The sequence below is a fragment of the Anomaloglossus baeobatrachus genome, chromosome 2 (genome assembly GCF_048569485.1).
Source record: "Anomaloglossus baeobatrachus isolate aAnoBae1 chromosome 2, aAnoBae1.hap1, whole genome shotgun sequence".
In the NCBI taxonomy this organism is placed as follows: domain Eukaryota; kingdom Metazoa; phylum Chordata; class Amphibia; order Anura; family Aromobatidae; genus Anomaloglossus; species Anomaloglossus baeobatrachus.
Window position 1 is genome coordinate 780,898,883 of NC_134354.1, and position 19,830 is coordinate 780,918,712.

Below are 19,830 nucleotides of genomic sequence, written 5' to 3' on the forward strand. Positions count from 1 at the left end.
AATAGAGGTCTATGTAGTACAAGAATGGCCACAACAGGTACTGCTCATACATAGCACTTTTCTGGCTCCCACTTCATAAGACAGGCAAAGGGGATGGGGAATGGAGTGCAATTTGAACTTTTAGGGGTGTGGGGTTTTGTATGATTTTATTAGTCCACCTACGGGACTTCATGCCTGCACGATCGCGTCTGCTATTTGGAGCGAATCATCATAGCTCTGATCAGTAGAAATGCTGTTCAGGTAGTCATGACCGCAACAAGGGGTCATCATCATCATTTGACCCCGCGCATTGGAACGGAATTTTTGTTGCCGGCTTCCATTGCTTCATTCTGCCTATAGGTCATCACCTATCCGGAGTAAAAAGTGCCATACCTTCAAGTTAGCGACTTCTTGCTCCTCCGGGGACGTCTCGTTTTTCCTTTATTGCAACCTGTAAAAGCAGAAGCAAAATTTTTATTCATGCTGGATATACAATATATTATACGGTTCAATAAGTTTTTATTTAGTAATTCAATAATTATAAACCAGAAACAGAACAACATCATACAATCACCTGGTACGGCCTGCTGCTCTCCGGACAAGAGAGTCTCAGCTGCATAGAAATACATGCAGGCAACCCGCTCTTGTCCGGAGAGTGGGAGGCCGTGCCGGGTGATGTGATGCGAGACTCGTGCGAGTCTCTCGCAAGTGTGACTCAGGCCTAAGGGAAAAAAAGTTCCAGTTCACGCCCAAAAAAAAAAATAAAAAAATAAAGCTTACCGTATCTTTTGTATTATAGATTGCACCTTTTTTTTGCACCCAAATTGGGGGTGGAATTGGGATACATCTTACTGTCTGGATTTAGCTTACTGGGGATGGGGGGAATTGCGCATTGGAGCGGGGTTGCAGCTGAAATAAGTCGGCGACACGGTATGCGGTGAGCCCGTGGCTGGGAGGAAGGTGTGTTGCGGCGGCGCGATACAGGCTCCATTGCTCTATGGTCAGTGGACGAGATAAGCTACAACATAATGGCTGTGGACGCAGCGCACGCGCAGAAAGATCTTGGAGAGCCCAGATGTCAATCTGCGCATGTATCGCTTCTGACGAGATGGACTTAAAAAAAAATGGTTGCGAAAGGGGCGCACGCACAGATTGAGAGCTTAGCACTCACGCGCTGAATCCGCAGCCATCATCTTGAAGCCCATCACATCCACTGACCTGAGATCCATGAAGCCCCGTATCACGCTGCCGCAACATCCCCCCCCCCCTCCAGCATGCCCATGACTGCCGCTTTCATCTGCGACCCTGCTCCACCGACACCCCCAGTAAGCTATATCCAGATTTGGATTTTAAGACGGACCAACCTTTTCTTCCTCAAATTTTGGGGTGTGTCTTATAATCCCCCAAATATGGTATATCAGTACAAGATATGAAACATGGATTGGTTAACAGAGTCCTAAAGTCAGGAAAGAGCTCCTAAAAGGAAGACCTGGGCAACCAAGCCCTCATATTGATAAGGCTCAGACCAGAGCCAATCTGAAATTATTAGATCTTCTATCCGTAAAAAGTCCACAGATTCAACCCATTCCAGCTTAGAGAGGAGTAGATAATCTCCAGGGTCTCGGGATGACTTGCTTAATTGCCGTCATAGATATTCGGAAGAGACCTTTACTTGGACAAAATTGATAAATGGAAGAACCGACAGTAACGCTGTAGGATTCTGTAGTGTTGTACCAAAGAGTTTATTCAAGAGGTCAAAGATGGAGTCCAAAAGTTGGTTAATCCCCGGACAGGTCCACCACGTAGGAGTCACATTATCCACAGTTGACTCACATCTCCAACATGTATCAGATGTACCAGGGAATGTGCTCGGGGGTCCTATACCTCCTGGACAAGATCTTATAAATTCACCTCATGGATATGACAAGACATGGAAAATCTTATGGAGTATCAAAATCTTTAAGGCCCAGAAAGTTTCAGGAGTAGAACGTTCTCAATAGGAAATATAATGGTGGTGGTTTCACACCCGGTGCTGCACCGCACCACTCGAGACTCCTTGTCCACAAGCGACTGTGAAAAATACTCCTCATTTGAGTCCAAACTGGTACACATCGCGATTGAGGAGCACCTTACTGGATTTACTTAGATGTTCTTGCCACTTCAATAAAGGTCCTTCACTTTGCTTCCAAAGAGTGTACAGTATTGGAACCCACTCCCATTAAATTAGCACCTCAAAGAACCAACCGTATTATTCCTTATTCCTTCCAAGGACCAGGGGTCGCTCATTACAGGTGGAAGATCGGCAATTCGGGCAGGTTTTGGATCATTATGTTGGAAAAGTTCATGTCTACCAAGGGTACGAAGTGATGGCGGCATTTTCTCTGTCACTACCGAGCAGAACATCTGTGAATTTATGATCCCAGGAATGAAGTGTAGCCCACATATGGAGACGGCCACCACCATGCCTCACTGTAGGCAGTAATTTTTCTAAATTAACTTTTTGAAATACATGGTGACTACAGTGAGACCTGGTGGTGGCCATCTCCTTATGTGGGGGCTCAGGAGCGCTGCTGATGAAGGGGTGGGGGGGGGTTAGGAGCGCGCTACAGGTCATTGATGGTATCATGAACTCACAGATGTTCTGCTCTAGGTGACAAAAGATGCCGTCGTCACTCCGTGCACTTTTCCAAGATGACAATGATACAAAAACACACACTTGCTGCATTTCTGAAGAACAAGGTGGAAGTGATTCCATGGCCAAGTGTCTCCTGATCTGACCCCAACCGAACAGATCACTCTCCATCCATCATCCAGGAACTGAAATAGCTTGGTCTTCAAGACTGGTAAAAGATAGCGGTTACAATATGTCACCAACTTTTTCATTCCAGGCCTAGAAGGACTCGGTGCGGTCCTTAAAAATCATGGAGGTCATACAAAAATACTAGATGTAGTAGCTTTACATGTGGAGTGTACTCATGTTTCATCAACTAATTTCAGTATAACGTATGGTTTTGTTGTATTAATCTTACTTTAATGGAATGGGTTAAATAAGCAAAGTTTAAAAAGTCGCACAGAAAGAAATCAGATGAAAAAATAAATAAAATAAATAAATCTGGACTACCAACAAGATGTATTAAAAAGATGAGAACATATAAAAATAGACTTCAAGAAAAATGCAAATATAGTAATCAATTGGGTGCAAATTAAATAAAAAAAATAAATAAATAAAAATAAAACAAAACCACATACGACACAAAACCAGACAAAATAAAATTAATACACAGGAGCGAAAATAATGATGAACAAGGCCTAAGTTTAGAGATACATCATCTATTTGGGGGTCATCATGGTGATCTGAAACTCGGCCCGAGTACAGACCGTGAACGTGCGGATTTACTAATCCAATTGTCGCCGGCCTCCGAAATTGGCGCAACATCACGTGTTATAATTGTAGACGGTTTCTGCAAATGGGAAGTTACATTACAAATTAGCCATCGATTTCCTAAACTCCCATATTAATGCTCAGATCAGTCTATTATTGCAGTTACCATTTTAGAAAGAAAAAAGAAAAAAAAAAAATTAAAAAAGTAAAATATTTTATTCATTCTAAAATGGTAATTATAATAATAGAGACACTGATCTGAGCATCAATATGGGAGTTTAGGACAATATAAAATATATATTTTTTATTTTTATTGATACAGTACATCACGAAAGTGGGAACACCCCTCATAACTGTAAATGTGATGCTCATTAGTGTAATAAAAAAATAACAAGGATAAAAAAAAAAAAACAACTGTATACATATGTATTATTCACCCGTGATAACAGTTTAAAAGATAAAGAGAGAGAGATATATTATATATATATATATATATATATATATATATATATATATATATATATATATATATATATATATATATATATATAATAGAAAACTAGAATTACATTTTTGTGGAGGGCTTAAATTGCATTTTGTGGCAGAGTTTTGGAAGATTAGCAATTTTGCCAATCAGGAGGTTTACTGCCGTCCGCAGTCCATTTCTTCACTTATTACAGTGCAAGTTAATTGGGGGGGGGGGGGTGGGAAGAGACCACAAAACACACGGGTCCCTTTCTACTTTGACTATTTTTTAAAGGAATTATTTCTTCATCGTGCTCGCATATCTCCACCACCTTCAGAAATGCTGGACAGATCTTCATTCACATCGGTCCCTGATCGGGCCTAGTTTCCTGTATCTCACACACTGGGGTCATCTGGACCCAAGGACGGCTTCTAATGACCTCTAGGAGCCTGGGATAAGGGGGTGACCAAGGGGTGTCCGGCTGAAGCCTCTGCCCAGGATCCACAGTAATTTCTGGGGGAATGACAGCCTGTTTCACACTCCAGAGCTGCATTCATAGTTCTGCAGATATGGACTCTCCTGAACATTTTTATGTCCATTTTCAGCTCTGTGGAGTGTAGTCTATAAAAGGGGCCTGAAGACTGGCAAGAGTATTTTATTTTTCGCTCTGTGGGAAATCAGAATTTTTATGTTTTTTTCCTATACAAATAAGTTATCACCCATCTATCCGTCAGTGGTCGAACCGCCGCACCGATCAGTGGAAGAAGGAACTCCGATCAACATTAAACATGCACACGGTCGCTCCATTCATCCCCGATGGTGCTGCAGAGCATTGAGCTCGCCTTTTTTTTTTTCCCAGTAGCCCATAGAGAATGAATAAAGTGCTGCTCAACCTCTGCCCTAGTGGTCAACAACCCCCGTCCTGCCTATCAACACCCCCCCCCCCCGCCGGTCAAAATACCCCCCCGTCCTGCTGGTAAACCAACCTCCACCCCCGTCCTGCCGGTCAAACACCCCCCCCGTCCTGTTGGCCAAACGACCCCCCCCCCCCCGACGCCGGTCAAACTCCCCCGTCCTGACGGTCAACCCCCCCCCCCTCTCTCAGTCCTACCGGTCAAACCCCCCCCTTCCTGTCCTACCGGTCAAGCCCCCCGCAACCTGTCCTGCCGGTCAAACCCCCCCCCCCTTCCTGTCCTACTGGTCAAGCCCCCCGCAACCTGTCCTGCCGGTCAAACCCCCCCCCCCCCATTCAGCTGCTCCATTTTGCTAAAGTGATAAAAGTGCCCCATTTGGTATATTAAAAAAAGAAATCACCATTCTGTCGAACGGTGCACGTCCAGAGATCGGCCCCCGCTGATCAGTTCGTTATCCCCTATCCTGTGAATACATGAGTGTTCGTCAAGCCACGGTCAGGCTGGAAAATGCGACCGTAATATGGATGAGACAAGAGGCCCCTACGTGGTCACGTGAAGAAGCTCCTGGGCTCGGCCGCACGCACACGAGAGCTCTAATGAATTCATCACCAGATCGGCGCCCCTATAGTGATAAATAGTCATTTAGCGCACAGGTAATCCCGCCGTGTGATGGCGGGGATCGCCAGGCTGAAGTCACGTCATGGCTCAGGTTGGAGCTCGCAGAAGTCGGATTTGCCAGAGATGTCCCTCAATTAACGAGAAACTCATCAGCCGGGACATTGTAAGTATCGTCGGCGCCATCGCTGCAGGACTTTAATTAAAAAGGACATACATTTCTAATATGATCGCAAAAAAAAAATAAAAATCCCATTACATTTACATGGTCACAAACGCACGGATCAGCAAAGCTGCAGACGACGGCTGTAATTACACAGCTGTAATGAACGGGCAGCGAGGAAGAGGAGAGGTGGGAGAAGTCACCGGAAGGAGAACGTTTATGCTCCAGGGCAGTCTGGGACGAGGACAAAGTCATGGAGGATCGATGCCGGCGGTCACCGGACATAGCCCTATCTGGAGCTGGCGCACAGGTCCCCACAACAAAGCGGTGCTCACAGGACATAGCACTAACTGGAGCTGGCGCACTAAAGCGGTGCTCACAGGAGTAACATGAGGCTACTGGGCACTAATGCAAGATCTGGAACAAGTCACCAGCAACCAACAGACATTGAGAACACTTGTAGCACCTTTGACCTGGCCACACCAGCAACTAAGTTGATGGCAGTCATTGGCTGCAGCGTTCACAGCTATGCTGAAAGAGGATTGATGAGTGGCCACTACCATGCTCGGGTGCTCATCACTAGTTACCAGTACAGAGCACCTGAGCATGGTAGTGCCCGCTCATCACTAGTTACCAGTACTGAGCCCCCGAGCATGGTAGTGCCCGCCCATCACTAGTTACCAGTACTGAGCACCTGAGCATGGTAGTGCCCCCTCATCACTAGTTACCAGTACAGAGCACCCGAGCATGGTAGTGTCCGCTCATCACTAGTTACCAGTACAGAGCACCCGAGCATGGTAGTGCCCGCCCATCACTAGTTACCAGTACTGAGCACCTGAGCATGGTACTGCCCGCTCATCACTAGTTACTAGTACTGAGCACCCGAGCATGGTAGTGCCCGCTCATCACTAGTTACCAGTACTGAGCACCCGAGCATGGTAGTGGCCGCTCATCACTAGTTACAAGTACTGAGCACCCGAGCATGGTAGTGCCCGCCCATTACTAGTTACCAGTACTGAGCACCCAAGCATGGTAGTGCCCGCTCATCACTAGTTACCAGTACTGAGCACCCGAGCATGGTAGTGGCCGCTCATCACTAGTTACAAGTACTGAGCACCCGAGCATGGTAGTGCCCGCCCATTACTAGTTACTAGTACTGAGCACCAGAGCACGGTAGTGCCCGCTCATCACTAGTTACCAGTACTGAGCACCCGAGCATGGTAGTGGCCGCTCATCACTAGTTACAAGTACTGAGCACCCGAGCATGGTAGTGGCCGCTCATCACTAGTTACAAGTACTGAGCACCCGAGCATGGTAGTGCCCGCCCATTACTAGTTACTAGTACTGAGCACCCGAGCATGGTAGTGCCCGCCCATTACTAGTTACCAGTACTGAGCACCCAAGCATGGTAGTGCCCGCTCATCACTAGTTACCAGTACTGAGCACCCGAGCATGGTAGTGGCCGCTCATCACTAGTTACAAGTACTGAGCACCCGAGCATGGTAGTGCCCGCCCATTACTAGTTACCAGTACTGAGCACCCAAGCATGGTAGTGCCCGCTCATCACTAGTTACCAGTACTGAGCACCCGAGCATGGTAGTGGCCGCTCATCACTAGTTACAAGTACTGAGCACCCGAGCATGGTAGTGCCCGCCCATTACTAGTTACTAGTACTGAGCACCCGAGCATGGTAGTGCCCGCTCATCACTAGTTACCAGTACTGAGCACCCGAGCATGGTAGTGCCCGCTCATCACTAGTTACAAGTACTGAGCACCCGAGCATGGTAGTGCCCGCCCATTACTAGTTACCAGTACTGAGCACCCGAGCATGGTAGTGCCCACTCATCACTAGTTACCAGTACTGAACACCCGAGCATGGTAGTGCTCGCTCATCACTAGTTACAAGTACTGAGCACCCGAGCATGGTAGTGCCCGCTCATCACTAGTTACCAGTACTGAGCACCCGAGCATGGTAGTGCCCGCTCATCACTAGATATGAGTACTGAGTACCTGAGCATGGTAGTGCTCGCTCATCACTAGTTACCAGTACTGAGCACCCGAGCATGGTAGTGCCCGCTCATCACTAGTTACCAGTACTGAGCACCCGAGCATGGTAGTGCCCGCTCATCACTAGTTACCAGTACTGAACACCCGAGCATGGTAGTGCTCGCTCATCACTAGTTACAAGTACTGAGCACCCGAGCATGGTAGTGCCCGCTCATCACTAGTTACCAGTACTGAGCACCCGAGCATGGTAGTGCCCGCTCATCACTAGATATGAGTACTGAGTACCTGAGCATGGTAGTGCTCGCTCATCACTAGTTACCAGTACTGAGCACCTGAGCATGGTAGTGCCCGCTCATCACTAGATATGAGTACTGAGTACCTGAGCATGGTAGTGCTCGCTCATCACTAGTTACCAGTACTGAGCACCTGAGCATGGTAGTGCTCGCTCATCACTAGTTACCAGTACTGAGCACCCGAGCATGGCAGTGCCCGCTCATCACTAGTCTCTATGGTAAAAGGCTACAGATTCTGAATGAATTACAAGCTCTATAACTTACATTTTTAGCCAGTTTCCCTTGTTTAACATTCACGATCTGAGTACACACAGTTATGTCCGGACCGGCCTAGGGTGTACTGATTCTTATGAGGCCGTGGCCAATCCGGATATCAAGGTCCATAACTAAAAATATATCTATCTTGCAATTTTCAACAGAACTTATGGATAAAAAGAGGAAAGAAAACCACGAGCTGCAGCTTTTCCAATGCGGATATTTCACATTCAAGTGTCTATCACATTTTACAGATTGATCCTCAAAGCTGCGGGCTTGTTGTAGCGTGGCGGTTCTATACACTGTAGGGGAGTGCGAGTTTCCACGCAGGCACGCTCCATCTCACACAGATTGCTGGAATCCCGGCTTTTACACTGCACTAAATTAATCCCCGCAGACACACAAATAAAACTGCTAATGGCTCCACAGATCAAGGACGCTCCAACATTCACGGCTTACAATGTCAGCGACGCATGCAAATCCCGAGCGCGCGGTGATATGTGCAGCGTGCCCTACAGATGGGGGGGGGGGGGCTGGCTAGCTTTGACCAAGCTATAGGATGTGCGTTCACCTGGGGCTGAGGAATTGAGCAGAGTACAGACTACAAACTGTTTGGACAAGCCGCACTGATATATGTACCTGCTGGATCAACTGTTGCACCTTTGTGCCCAGAAGAGGTTGTGGAATCCCTGGAAGTTTCATGAAATCAATAAAATGCACGTGTCACGGGTGACAGACTGTAGAAGGTCTCCGTGTTTAGCTGCAAACTGCTCCCTAACATTCAATGCTTGGGGAAAAATCCCTTTCCCTTTAGGACCCTGCGGAGTTCCTCACCATTCAGCTGTTAATCAGCACTTCCTTTTTTGTGCTTAAATACCATCATTCACCTGGATCTGTGCTGGGGATAAACTTAAAAATACAAGCTCTAGATGCAAGCAGATGGCTTGCACTCATCTGAAGAAACATTGTTGTTCCTTGCTGTACATCTCCCTGAGTCATCTGGAGACAAGTTGTTCACGTGCTTTCCCCCTGTTTGTTATCACTGTGTATATTTCGTGCTTCGTAGGTGTGAGGTAAATCCGGAGATATGACGATAAATCATGATATTCAAGTATGTCAGGAAGCCCTCTCCTGGTGTCACCCCCCCTTTCCTTCACACAACTGGTTTAGCAACAAATCCCATGGCCATCTCCTGTGATATGGAGATGAGGTGGTGTGGGAACAATGGACACAGGATGACTCCCTGCCGTCACCCTGTAACAAGAGTTGTATCTCATTAGCAAGGCTATGGAACTAGCAGACAGAACGACTCCAGTAAAAAATGGTTCATATCTCGCAAGCCATATTTCCGATAAATATGGCAACCATAAAAATGGTGTCTCCGCATGCGGACGATGCCGGCACACCCTTTTTATGGGAGCAGGACATTGGGAAATGCCCCAGGCGTGATATCAGCCAATGGGGAACTGGCAGGCAGGTCATGAGTCCCCTCGTTCTGTAGCTAAATTCATAACTGTCACAATGAGAGCATTGGCGTCCGCCTACGACGCTCCCAGGCAAAGTTATGGCCCATATTCCATGTTGTGGATTGTCCATAACTCAAGCCAGGGGTGGAGCAGTGCTCCCTGTGAGGTCACTAAGGTAGGAGGGGACCTGGATCTGCCCAGGTTGATAACCCTACTTCGGCCATTTTCCAGTGTTCTTTCGCTGGGGGCACGTGTAGGAAACATCTGTGGGAAGGATCCTAGAAACCTGGGTACAGCGCCCCCCTGTGGCCAGACGCAACAAGGTAACTGCTGGAACTGTGTATGCCTGTTTGTAACCCATGCTTTGACTGTAACTGTACTCTGACATATGTATATTCTGTAGATTCCCTATTGTATATATTGTAGTTTCTAGTGTGCTTTAGGCTGATTAAATTATATAATTAATCTTGGGCTGTTCTGTTATCTCGATCTTGAATCCCACGTCTGTGTGTTCGGCTAATAGTTACCGTAAATCGGTTGGTGGCAGCGAATTGTGCCAAGGATTATTGTGGGGAGGCCAGTGAGATTCGGGGAGATTTTATATATTCCGCCCGCGGAGGTCGGGGGAATATATACCTTACTCTCACCGGGGGACCCTTCAATAATCGGCATAAGTAGTATAGCGGCCTCCTTGCTTATGGTCGGGCAATTCCATAATTGGCCTGACTATAAGAGGGGCGCTAGAGAGCGCGTCACGTGCTCTGTCTGTCGGTCGGGAGGTATAAAGGAGGGGTGACCCCCACTTGTTACCCCCCGATTGTGACGTACTGGTAGCCAGCGCGGGGGGATTTCTGAGTGACCCCCGGTGGTTTGTGACATATTGGTGGCATAGCGGTGGCATCGAGATAATAGTGTGTGTGAGTGTGAGACCCATACTCCCAGACACTAAAGACTGCCTGCAGCAGCTGTGGCTGCTGGGGTCTTCAGACTAGCTCAACACTAGAGTGTCAGAGTGCAGATACTGTAAGGTGTGTGGAGGCATCAGGTGTCAGTTCTGTGTCAGTGACCAAAAGTCTGCAAGAATGGCTGATGGCACCAGGAGCAGAGCTATGCAACTGGCCAATGCTAAGGCAGGAGCCGAAGAGAGGGAGGACGGTGCTGTGGACAGCAATGAGGAGGTTGTCCACGAGCCCTCCAGGAGCTCGACGCCAGAAAACCGTTCTGCCGAGGACATTGCGCAACCTGGCACTGCTGGACAAGATGAGGAGGAGCTCACCCAAGGTTCCTCAACGAGCCAGATGCCAGCCCTCCGCTCTGAAAGGGACAGTGAATCGCCTAGCTCTGCAGCGTGCCGCAGATCACCACGTGCCATTCCACCGAGCCTGGGAGGCTCGGATAGCCTTCTTCAAATGGCTATGGCCCTTCTCCAGGCTGGAGACCAGAAGGGCTACAAGGAACTCCTGGCAGAGCGCAGGGCAGAGCGGCAGGCAGCGCGTGACGCTGAGGCTGCGGAGCGGCACGCAGAGCGTGAGGCTGCGGAGCGAGAGCGGCAGGCAGCGCGTGAAGAGCGAGAGCGACAGGCAGACCGTGACTACCAGCTGCAGCTAGCTCAGCTCCGGCCCTCATCAGCCACATGTGACCTTCGAGACACCAAACTTCCAAAGGTCCGTGTTGAGGACTTCCCAGTGCTGGAGAAGGATGGAGACTTGGACTCTTTCTTGACTGCTTTTGAACGGACTTGCTTGCAGCACCATCTGGACAAGGACCAGTGGGCCAAATACCTGACCCCCCGTTTAAGGGGTAAGGCCCTGGATATCCTTGGGGACTTGCCTGCTGAGGCAGATCAGGGCTACGACACCATCAAGCGGGCCCTGATCCAACAGTACAACCTCACTCCAGAGTCCTACCGCAAGAAGTTCCGGAGCCTACAGAAGGGACCAAAGGACTCCTGGGCTGACCACCGGCGGGCACTTGCCCGAGCTGCCGACCACTGGACCCAAGGCCTGCAGCTTTCCACCGGACCGGAGATCCTGGACTTGTTCATCACGGAGCAACTCTTGTGGAACTGCCCTGAGGATCTCCGCCAGTTCATCCGAGACCAGAAGCCAAAGGGGTCCACGGCTACAGCTGCCCTTGCCGATGACTACACCAACAACCGGGCCCCTGAGGCCAGGAGAGCGGCCACCAGCAGCACCTGGAGAGGGGGTAAGATGAATTCTGCGACTGCCCCACCTGCCCCTAGACTGCAGGGGGTGTCCCCCTCAACTCCCCTCTCCAGGCCCGTGGCGGAACCAAGACGGTGCCACCAGTGCAACCTACCTGGACACTTCAAGGCCATGTGCCCTCAGCGTCCCAAGGCCCCGGCTCCGTCCCCGTCCCAAGGGCCGCCCAAGGTGTATTGTGTGGGTGGGGGTGGTGGTAGGTCCCTGGACAGCTTCCAACCTGTCACCGTCGGCCGGTCTGTGACCATAGGACTGCGAGACAGCGCCTCGGAGGTGACTCTGGTGCGGCCTGAGATGGTGTCCCCCCCAAGACTTGATCCCTGGAAAAACCCTCGCTGTCTCCGGGATTGGAGGCACTGACCCGGCGCTGCCTGTTGCTGACATTTATGTGGACTGGGGCGCAGGGCGGGGGGTGAGGGAGGTGGGGGTAACTGATCGGATCCCTGCAAACGTGCTACTTGGGACAGATTTGGGGCAGATAACCTCCCAGTTTGGGCCCCCCCCAAGGGCTGAACCTTCAGCCCGTACTGACATGACTCCTAACAATGTTAATGTGTTATCTATGAATGATGTAAGGGAGGAGGGAGTGAACTCTGATATTTCTGCTTGCATAGACACCATAGACACACACTCAGCTGCAGCTGTGACAGGGGAGGGGGTCAGAGAAAGGTGTGACAATGCCTCTACAAGTAACCAGCCTGTGAGCTGGGATCTGTTGCCCTCTGCAGGGATAAGCAGAGAGCAGGGTGCTGCAGGGGGAGGACCAGTGTGTGGGGTGGGGGCTACCACAGCAAATGTGGGGTCCCCAGAGATTTCACAGCGGGGTTCTGTTGCTGCAGGAGGGGAACAGGCAGGTGAGATTGGGGCCGGTCCAGGAGCGGAAGTGCTCCCAGGTAAGATCTCGGTGCATGGTTCCCCCACAACCGGGGTGTCAGGAAGCCAGGTAGGTCTGCCTGAACCGGCGACTTGGTCAGGAACGGAGGAGGAGCAGGCACGACCCACGGTCGCAGCGGCTGTGGCCGCTGTCACCCGCAGTGGGAGTGCTGGAAGCCAAGGGGCCTCCCGGAGGTCCGATAGCTCTTCCCCTTCTGACCAAGTGGCAGCCGAGTCAGGTGGAGGCCAGGACACAGGTCCCGGGGTACTGACTGAAGATGTGACAGTCTCGTCGATTCTGGCCACATCTAGTCAGGGGTTTCAGGCAGCGTTAGAAGCTGACGACAGCCTGAAAGCTCTTAAGGAGCAGGCGGCACAGCCTCCCTCGGACTCGGACCCGGAGCGAGTGGTCTGGGACCAAGGACGGCTGTACCGGGCCACGGTCCAGCAGGGTTCACCGGAGGCGTGGCCCAGGGACCGACAGTTGGTGGTACCCTATCCGTTCCGGACGGAGTTGTTGCGGATCGCACATGAGATTCCGATGGCCGGACACCTAGGGATCGCTAAGACCAAGGCCAGGTTAAACCAGCATTTCTACTGGCCAAAAATGGGGGCCGATGTGGCTGCCTACTGCCGTTCGTGTGAAACCTGTCAGAGAGTGGGGAAGGCGGGGCCACGCCCCAAAGCCCCACTGGTATCTCTGCCAATCATCGATGAGCCTTTCAGGAGGGTGGCTGTGGATCTGGTCGGCCCGCTGGCCATCCCCAGCAGCTCCGGGAAACGCTTCCTACTGACGGTAGTGGACTATGCCACCCGGTACCCAGAAGCAGTGGCCTTGTCGTCCATTCGGGCTGACAAGGTGGCCACCGCATTGCTGGAGATTTTCTCCCGAGTGGGTTTTCCCCAGGAAATGCTCACTGACCGGGGGACCCAATTCATGTCCCAGCTGATGGAGGCCCTCTGTAAGCAAGTCCAGGTGCGACATCTGGTGGCCAGCCCGTACCATCCACAGACTAATGGCCTGTGCGAGCGGTTCAATGGCACCTTAAAGCAGATGCTTAAGATGTTGGTCGACTCCCATGGGCGTGACTGGGAGCGGTATCTCCCACACCTGTTATTTGCTTACCGGGAGGTTCCACAGGCCTCAACAGGATTCTCACCGTTTGAGCTCCTGTACGGGCGACGTGTGCGGGGCCCCCTGGCTCTGGTGAAAGAGGCTTGGGAAGGGGATTTGGCCACCCCTGGAGTGTCGGTTATCGAGTATGTCATGCGCTTCCGGGACAAAATGCAGGCCTTGACGCAACTGGTACACGACAATATGGCTCAAGCCCAGGCCGATCAGAAGCGTTGGTACGACCAGAACGCTTGTGAGAGGACCTACCAAGTGGGTCAAAAGGTGTGGGTACTGGTCCCCGTACCACAGGACAAGCTTCAGGCAGCCTGGGAAGGCCCATACCTCGTGTACCAGCAGCTCAACCCTGTAACGTACCTGGTCACCCTGGACCCTGCCCGTGGAAGGCGGAAGCCCTTCCATGTGAACATGATGAAGGCACATCATGAGCGGGAGGCATGTGCGCTCCCCGTGTGCAACCTGCCCGAGGAGGGAGAAGCGGAAACCCTCTTGGATATGCTAGCCCAGGTTAGGGCAGGCGGATCCATTGAGGATGTGGAGGTTGGCCACCAGCTCTTGGAAGACCAACGGTCCCAGCTGTGGGCCACCCTCCTCCCCTTCCGGGGGTTGTTTACCAACCAGCCCGGAAGGACTGACTTGGCTGTCCATCACGTGGACACTGGGGATCATCCCCCGATCCGGCGTTCAGCATATCGGGTCTCCCTGGAGGTGCAGCAACACATGCGCCAGGAGATTGACGAGATGCTGAAGCTGGGGGTGATCCAGGCATCCAACAGCGCTTGGGCCTCGCCTGTAGTCCTCGTCCCTAAGAAGGACCGAACCACTCGGTTCTGCGTGGACTACAGGGGGCTCAATGCGGTCACGGTCGCCGATGCGTACCCAATGCCACGCATCGATGACCTGCTCGATCAGTTGGCCGGGGGCTCAGTACCTGACCATCATGGATCTGAGCCGGGGATATTGGCAGATCCCCCTGACTCGCAAGGCCAGGGAACGCTCTGCCTTTATTACCCCATTTGGACTATACGAGTCCACGGTGATGCCATTCGGGATGAGGAATGCCCCTGCCACTTTCCAGCGGATGGTCAACACCCTGCTCAAGGGACTTGAAGGGTACGCGGCCGCGTACCTGGATGACATTGCCGTCTTCAGTCCCACCTGGGAGGACCACCTAGAGCATCTAGCACAGGTGCTCAGGCGGATCCACCGGGCAGGTTTGACCATCAAGCCGGGAAAGTGTCAGCTGGCCATGAGCGAGGTCCAGTACCTCGGTCACCGGGTAGGTGGGAGAACACTGAAGCCCGAGCCTGAGAAAGTGGAAGCCATCGCATCCTGGCCCACCCCCAGGACCAAGAAGCAGGTGATGTCCTTCTTGGGGACCGCTGGGTACTATAGGAGGTTTGTTCCATGCTATAGTAGCCTGGCAAAGCCCTTGACGGACCTCACCAAGAAGAAGCTGCCCTCTGCAGTCGATTGGACAATGGACTGCGAGACAGCCTTCCGGGCCCTAAAGGACGCCCTGTCCAGCCCGCCCGTGCTACAGGCAGCCGACTTCACGCGGCCGTTTGTAGTACAGACCGACGCCAGTGACTTCGGCCTCGGTGCGGTGCTCAGCCAGGTGGACTCTGCGAGCCAAGAGCACCCAGTCTTGTACCTGAGCAGGAAGCTGTTACCAAGGGAAGTTGCCTATTCCACAATGGAGAAGGAGTGCCTGGCCATAGTGTGGGCCCTGCAGCGTCTGCAACCCTATCTATACGGGCGCCACTTCATCGTGGAGACGGCCCACAATCCCCTCAGCTGGTTGCACACAGTCTCTGGGACGAATGGGCGATTGTTGCGATGGAGCCTTGCGCTCCAGCAATACAACTTCACCATTCGCCACAAAAGGGGCCGTGACCACGGTAACGCAGACGGGCTGTCCCGACAAGGAGAGGTCGCGGACGGGCGCACGGGGGAACACCGGAGTGTGCTGCCCCCTAGCGCCCTCAAAAGGGGGGGAGGTGTGAGGTAAATCCGGAGATATGACGATAAATCATGATATTCAAGTATGTCAGGAAGCCCTCTCCTGGTGTCACCCCCCCTTTCCTTCACACAACTGGTTTAGCAACAAATCCCATGGCCATCTCCTGTGATATGGAGATGAGGTGGTGTGGGAACAATGGACACAGGATGACTCCCTGCCGTCACCCTGTAACAAGAGTTGTATCTCATTAGCAAGGCTATGGAACTAGCAGACAGAACGACTCCAGTAAAAATGGTTCATATCTCGCAAGCCATATTTCCGATAAATATGGCAACCATAAAAATGGTGTCTCCGCATGCGGACGATGCCGGCACACCCTTTTTATGGGAGCAGGACATTGGGAAATGCCCCAGGCGTGATATCAGCCAATGGGGAACTGGCAGGCAGGTCATGAGTCCCCTCGTTCTGTAGCTAAATTCATAACTGTCACAATGAGAGCATTGGCGTCCGCCTACGACGCTCCCAGGCAAAGTTATGGCCCATATTCCATGTTGTGGATTGTCCATAACTCAAGCCAGGGGTGGAGCAGTGCTCCCTCTGAGGTCACTAAGGTAGGAGGGGACCTGGATTTGCCCAGGTTGATAACCCTACTTCGGCCATTTTCCAGGGTTCTTTTCGCTGGGGGCACGTGTAGGAAACATCTGTGGGAAGGATCCTAGAAACCTGGGTACAGCGCCCCCCCTGTGGCCAGACGCAACAAGGTAACTGCTGGAACTGTGTATGCCTGTTTGTAACCCATGCTTTGACTGTAACTGTACTCTGACATATGTATATTCTGTAGATTCCCTATTGTATATATTGTAGTTTCTAGTGTGCTTTAGGCTGATTAAATTATATAATTAATCTTGGGCTGTTCTGTTATCTCGATCTTGAATCCCACGTCTGTGTGTTCGGCTAATAGTTACCGTAAATCGGTTGGTGGCAGCGAATTGTGCCAAGGATTATTGTGGGGAGGCCAGTGAGATTCGGGGAGATTTTATATATTCCGCCGCGGAGGTCGGGGGAATATATACCTTACTCTCACCGGGGACCCTTCAATAATCGGCATAAGTAGTATAGCGGCCTCCTTGCTTATGGTCGGGCAATTCCCATAATTGGCCTGACTATAAGAGGGGCGCTAGAGAGCGCGTCACGTGCTCTGTCTGTCGGTCGGGAGGTAAAAAGGAGGGGTGACCCCCACTTGTTACCCCCCCGATTGTGACGTACTGGTAGCCAGCGCGGGGGGATTTCTGAGTGACCCCCCCGGTGGTTTGTGACAGTAGGGTTGACTAAGCGCTCATCCCCCCCCCCCCCCAATCCCTACCTAGAGCCCAGTGCTAGGGTCAGGTATCCTGTTCGGCGCACAGGTGAGAACCTATGTAGAGTGGTGATGGAAGCCAGGGCAAACGGTAGAAGGCACCATGTTCCCTACCTAGACATAGGGTTTACTTTCCCTTCCCCTTCGCTGTTCACGCGTGACGTGTTTGAACCAAACCACATTGCCTGTGTGAACACTACCTAATGCCTACCGAGAGAACGAATCCCTACACCTTACATGCCCATAGACATAAGCTAGCTACCAACCAACATCTCTCCCCAATCCCAAACAGCATCTAGATTGGTAAAATGAGGTTGTACTCCCGAAGACTGTCCTACGAGAGCCCAAAATTGGGCAAAGTTCAAGGAAACCCCCCACACTATTTTCAGACCAAGTCTACAAATTTACCAGGACTATTTACGAAAATTCAGGATAGCCCCTGGGACTGCTGACAATGATGCTCCCCTATACACAGGAGCTGGGCCGAGGGATTGTCCCCATCGCTCCTGCACCGGGCCCTGCATCGACCTCTTTCCGGCATGTTGAGTTACCCAACAAGGACCTGTGATGCCGCTCTCCGAGGCCTTTTAAGTCACATTAGCCTGAGTACTGAGGTAGCTGGCGTCCACACCGATACCACGGACTAGTTTACAGCTTAAAAACCTGATGAAGAGCCCAGATGCTGCAATTACTGCTGTCTATTCTGCCTTGGACTCTCCGGTAAACTCAGCCTTGATGTCTCAACTCAGCCATACCACCACCAGCTCGGCTGAGAACTCCGTGCCAAACACAGCTCTGCTCCACCACATCATCACTGCGGGGTTTCTTCTTTTTCCTTCTGGATTACAAATCCCGTTTCCTCCTTCTGACACCTCAGCTGCCATTGTTCCATCTAGATCGCTTTTTTTTGCGCCAACGCCTTCTACCCGGGGGTTCATAACTACGCCTCATCCGGACTAAGGGCTTCTCCGTTGGAGACAGTATTGGGAGAGGGGAGGAAGCCTTTGGCAAGAAGAGAACCGCATAGAAAGCCCTAGCTGTGGGTCTGGTGTTACCACTTTGACCTCTAACAATTGTCACTAAATTCCTAATGAGATGACTCTGCCCCAGCCTATACAGTAAAGCTGCATTAGAAGAAAAAAAAAACAAAAAAAAAAAAAACACAAGAAAAGAAAAGATAATTGGCAAAACAAAACCTATAAGATGCATAAAAATAAATATGATGTATTCTACAATGCACTCATCTGTGCTGCGGCCACAACCCCCCCCCCCCCCCCCATCACTAATTGCTGCCAGCTAAATGCAGCCATCTTCCAGCAATTAAAGAAAAGCCTAGCAATGATTCATGCAGATAATTAACCAGCACCGGCCTCTCGTTTTTGGGCCACACGTGCAGATTTGATGCCAACTGGCTGGGTGCCGCAGCGTACTACAATACTTCATTTCTGGCGCATTTCACACAAATGGATGGTCCCGGCATTGAGACACGGCGCCCGCTGCTCGTACGCGAGGGATAAGCTGCAGGTACAGCAGTTATATGTGCAGGCAGAGATCGCGTTATAAGCCCCCGGGATCGCAGCCCAGAAAAAACGAAGGGAGGAAAAACAAAGAATAAAATTTATCAAGGATACATTGAAAAGCCTGTGCAGTTCTTCCCTGCTTCAGCAAGTCTACACCGGGGGCGCGGGGCAACTTAAGACGGTAAACTATAGTAAAATGGTGCATATGGAGATAATGGACCTGAACATGCAATGTAGCATCTTGTGCGGCTCCATACGCTGCATAGTGGCCGTATTCGGTACTGCAGAGGAGAGAAAAAAAAACAAAAAAAAAAAAAAAAAAACATTTACTTTAATAAAAGCAGAACTGTAGTACAGAAAACTGTGCCGCCGCAGCAAACGGAGCTTAGGCCGCCGCAGCAAACAGAGCTTATGCCGCCGCAGCAAACAGAGCTTATGCCGCCGCAGCAAACAGAGCTTATGCCGCCGCAGCAAACAGAGCTTATGCCGCCGCAGCAAACAGAGCTTATGCCGCCGCAGCAAACAGAGCTTATGCCGCCGCAGCAAACAGAGCTTATGCCGCCGCAGCAAACAGAGCTTATGCCGCCGCAGCAAACAGAGCTTATGCCGCCGCAGCAAACAGAGCTTATGCCGCCGCAGCAAACAGAGCTTATGCCGCCGCAGCAAACAGAGCTTATGCCGCCGCAGCAAACAGAGCTTATGCCGCCGCAGCAAACAGAGCTTATGCCGCCGCAGCAAACAGAGCTAATGCCGCCGCAGCAAACAGAGCTAATGCCGCCGCAGCAAACAGAGCTAATGCCGCCGCAGCAAACAGAGCTGGCCCTAGAACTGCAAACTGCTGAATAATGGGGGGCCGGGTCCTGCTCTACCCAAAATGTTAAGGCACCAACCATCTCCCCTCTGACAGATTATTTCATGGAAAAAAAAAAAAAAAATAATATCTGCATGTTGAATTGTAACCAACTATCTTTGATAACACTCATATGGTCACCGGCTACAAAAGGGTCTACTAATGGGCCAAATAAAACGAAAAACCATGACGACATCAGTGTGTCACCCCCAGCATCACGAACTGTTAGTCTTGTGACGGCAGCCATTTAGCATATGTCAATCTTTTTGGCTTTACAGTTTACCTTCAAATTGGCTGACACTGGAAAACTGCAGCCAATCAGCGGCCTCTGATCGGCTGCAGCAGTTAAGTGATACACAAAGGTCACGGGACT

At 51.1% G+C, this 19,830-nt stretch overlaps 1 long non-coding RNA gene across 1 annotated transcript in view; it reads right to left on the minus strand.

Moving 5' to 3' along the window:
* The window catches only part of LOC142290730 (uncharacterized), a 48,337-nt gene that overhangs the window by 17,293 nt on the left and 11,214 nt on the right, over positions 1-19,830 (minus strand). Inside the window, exon 2 of the long non-coding RNA XR_012750373.1 lies at positions 373-430. This is a non-coding gene — a long non-coding RNA (uncharacterized LOC142290730). The remainder of the gene's footprint in view (positions 1-372; positions 431-19,830) is intronic.